Below are 4,104 nucleotides of genomic sequence, written 5' to 3'. Positions count from 1 at the left end.
CCGTCCCTGGCACTCGCTATGGGACGACGCCGCTCGCCTCCTCCAGCCGCCGCAACCGCCGGAGACATCGCGGCTCCGCGCCGCGGAGAAGACTTAAATATCCCAGCGTGCACCGCGCTACGTGCGCGTCACCACGCGCCGGATACGTCACTGCGCGCGACTCCTGGAAGACACGGCTGCCTGGCGACGCCAGAGAACCGACTGCTTTTGAAAAAACGCATCCTGCATGGCCCTCGGAGCTCTCAAGGTCTCCCGCATGGCCTTCGCGTGGTCCTGTGGAAGAATCGCGTTAAATGGGAAAGCACCTCCCTGATGTTGCCGCACACCTGTAACCCCAGCACTCTGGAAAGATGAGGATGGAGGACCGTAGGTTCGAGCTCAGCCTGGGCAAATTAGCGAGACTCTGTGTTAAAAAAAAGAGGAGGGGGGTGTGTGTGCTAGGAACGGGGATGTAACTCACTTTGACAGCCCTAGGTTCGATACTCAGTACCCAAAATAAAGAAATATAGGAGCGCCGCTGAATTGGTAATTCTCCATACTTTTAAGGGTTAACCTAAATAAACACATTTTTAAAAAAGCATTTTCTAGGGGTTAAACGCTTCTCCAGCAAAGTGCTGGAAGGCACTTGTCACAGTTGCTATCAGAGTTGTGTTTTATTTACCGTTTTCTGCCAAATTACATACAGCTATCTACCAAACCAACCACCCTTGTCAAATGTGGGTCTAGTTCTAACAAACTGAAGATATGACATGAAGCTACTGCTTCAGTCCCCAAATTTGAGTGCCTATAGTGAAGCAAAACTTGGAAGAAAGTCTTTCTTAAGGTTTCTCCCAGCTTAACACGGTTTCCCTCTCAGATTCCTCCTCCTCTGCTGACCTCTGTTACAGATAAGTAACAAAATTCTTGCAGAGTCCTATAGATGTCCTGGTTTCTCAGAAATCTGCCTTCCTTCAAGGCTGACCTCATCTCTGGTGGTGTGCTGCTGATAAAGTGGACAATTATAAAGACCTATAAAGTGCTGTGACATCTTAAAAGCTGTTTTCTCTCAAGAGATGCAAATAAGGTTGACAACTGTGTTCCTGTGAACAGGATCCTGTGACATCCTGGAATTCCCGATATCTGTTTTGCTTTCAAGGCTAAGCTGTAAACTGTCACTGAGTAGCTGCCTTTGTACTGTGTTGTCCCAACCCCTTGGACAGAATGTATGAAAACTGGAGCCCTTCCTTTGTTCAGGGATCAGCCCTTTGGACAGGAGTCCATCTGTAAAATAAAACCTTCCTTTCCCAGTGGTCTCTCCTGTCTCTTGGATTCTGCAACATAGCATAAGTAACAACATCAGATAATTATCTACCAAGCTGCACATTATAGTCCAGATATCAGTAAGTTTTGAGGATTTGTGATCAATCAAATAAATGTTAAATTTGGGAGACTGAGAAAGATCAGTGGTTGCTTAGGACCTGGAAGTGAGGTTGAGGGGCGGAGTAAAGATTACTTGTGATTACAGGGGTTTTTTTGTGACAAGAAATATTCTAAAATTTCATTGGGCTGATGGCTGCACAACCCTGTGAATTTTAAATTATGTGGATTAACCACCAGTTTTAACAACCTGGTAATCTACCAGTCCAGACCTGGGCCTAGCTCAGCTGCCCTGGCCACTCATTCTTTGATTTATTCATCCTGTTGTTATGACATGTTAAAGAGATTAAAGGTGGAAAAGACGGGTTCTCTGATGTTTAGTAGGGACGAAAGATGTACAAGAAAATTAAAAAGTGCTAGGGATGTAGCTTGGTGTATACCTCTGGGTTACATCCCCAATACGAGAAGAAAAAAAACATACAGATCATCAGTGTGCAGGTATTAATACAACAGACAAAACTGCAAATGTGACCAAAGTCACAAAAGACCTTGCAAATTTGGTCTGGATCATTTTCTTTAGACACATCTTCAATCCACCGCATACTGTGACACAGATGACAGGGACACTATGCTATCTTCCTCCTGACTCACATTTCAGAATTGACTCACCCTGGGGAACCTACTTTGTTCCTGTCACCACCTCCGTGAAACTGCCCTCAGCCCAAATAGGACCTGTCACCTTGGTGTCCCCACTATACCCTGTACAGACTATTTTCATTACATTCAATCCACTGCACTCACTCGCATATAGATCACCTTCTCTAGCCTGTGATCTCTAAAACAGTCTTGCCTAGCTGTCCCCTGACACAGGGCATGGTTCATGGTGAGCACCCATGGCTCCTACAGGAGTGGAAGTTTCATCCTTACTCAGAAGCTAGCAGGAATCTGACTCCCCTGCTGTGGTGAAGGCCACAGACAGCTTGGGTTGTCTTTCACCAAGGCAGAAGTGATGGCAAAATTGAGGGCTATCACAACTACCACCACTGTGCACTCGTGGCACACGCTCTCCCACATGTGTGACATGGAATCATCTATTTAATCTTCCAGCTGGGTATGGTGGCACACACTCCTCTAATTCCAGCACTTGGGAAGCTGTGACAGGTGGATCACTGTGAGTTGGAGGCCAGGCTGGGCTACATAGTGAGTTAGAAGCCAGTCTGAAGTACATAATGAGATTGTTTTAAAAAACTTTTTTTTTTTGTACTGGGGATCAAACTCAGGACCTTGTGCTTGTGAGGCAGGAGGCAGCACCACTGAGCTAAATCCCTGGTCCTCAAAAAAATTTTTAAAATCTCCCCAGTAATACTACTGCAAGTCCAGCAGGAAGTGGAAAGCCTGAGGCCATGTAAACATCTTGTGTAACTGAGATAATGAATACCAACATCCTTTCAAAGTGTGCCATGGCCAGAAGAAAGCGTGGAGAACTAAGACATGGTGATGAGTCGTGGAGCAGAAACCGGGGAAGAGATGAACCAGGCAGAGATCAAATAAATGGTCAAAGGAGAGGCACCGCACACTGGAATCCCACACGGCAAAGGCCAAGAATGACCGGAAGCTGGACATGACAGCGTATCCCTGTAACCCCAGAAGTTATGAACCAGAGGCTGAGGCAGTTGAAGTTTAGCCTGGGCAACTTAGCGACTGTAGAAGATGCTATCTATCTCAAAATAAAAAATAAAAATAAGGGCTGCGGTTGCAGCTCTGTGCAAAGGCTCTGGGTCAATCCCCAGTGCCATGGTGGTGGGGAAAACGGGATTGCAACTGGGATGGGATCATTTGCTAGCCAATACATACGTCACACCTCCAGGCTGGAACTGACCTTTTTTTTGAGACAAGGTCTCACTATGTAGCCCAGGCTGGCCTCAAACTTGCGGAGATCCTGCTTCAGCCTCCTGAATGCTGGGATTACAGGCGTGCGTCACCGCGCCTGGCTTGGAACTGACTTTTCATTGTGATACGTTTCTTACAAAACACAGACTTAAAACATAGGCATCCACCGAGGCGTCTATGTCAATTCTGGAAGCCTTGGAAAGCTGAACTTTAGAACGCGGGAAGGACTTACCCCACCCCAACATGTCTGTGCGGCAGCCAACGGCTGCCCAGTCCTACCAGTGGCAACCAGCAAGGACCCAACCTGTTCTGAGTCCGAGCCTTCAGGAACCGCCTAGCTCAGCCCACTGGCTCGTGGTCCCGACGTGCACCCCGCGTCTCACGTCACCATGGGGCATCTCCCGCGGGAACAGCCCACGGGGCAGGTTGCCAGGCAACGAGGCTAGCCCTGTGGCTTCTCCCAGGGTACTCACAACAATCTTCCACTGGGAGCGAAGAGCAGCAGGTGGTTTGGCTCCCACTTTCTTCCTTTTCTTCAGTCGGGAGTGGCGTGGGGTAAGGGGTGGGGGATTGGGGTGTGTTCATCCCAATCTGATTACTCTTTTCTCCAGCATGGGGGTATTAATTCTGTTTCAAATATCCAGGGTCTTCTAGTATAGTGACTTCCACCAAGGCTTTGATTCTTTTCTTCTTCTCCTTCTCCTCCTCCTTCTCCTTCTTTCTTCTTTCTTCTTCTTCTCTTTTGGTGTTGGGGCTTGAACCTAGGGCCTTTGCCCTGAGCTGTATGCTCAGTCCTTTTTTATTTTGAGACAGGGTCTCACTAATTTGCCAGATTGCCCAGGCTGAACTGGAACTTGT

General features: G+C 47.7%; 1 protein-coding gene across 1 annotated transcript in view; it reads right to left on the bottom strand.

The window, feature by feature from the left end:
* Pom121c (POM121 transmembrane nucleoporin C) overlaps positions 1-3,574 on the bottom strand; it is a 23,170-nt gene extending 19,596 nt beyond the window's left edge. Inside the window, exon 1 of the mRNA XM_010618996.3 lies at positions 3,479-3,574. The gene's annotated coding sequence lies outside the window, so the exon portion shown is untranslated. The remainder of the gene's footprint in view (positions 1-3,478) is intronic.
* Between the last annotated feature and the right edge of the window lie 530 nt (positions 3,575-4,104).

Source organism: Fukomys damarensis, unplaced genomic scaffold (assembly GCF_012274545.1).
Source record: "Fukomys damarensis isolate Sample0158 unplaced genomic scaffold, DMR_v1.0_HiC HiC_scaffold_17, whole genome shotgun sequence".
NCBI lineage: Eukaryota > Metazoa > Chordata > Mammalia > Rodentia > Bathyergidae > Fukomys > Fukomys damarensis.
This window is presented reverse-complemented; position numbering and strand designations above follow the sequence as displayed.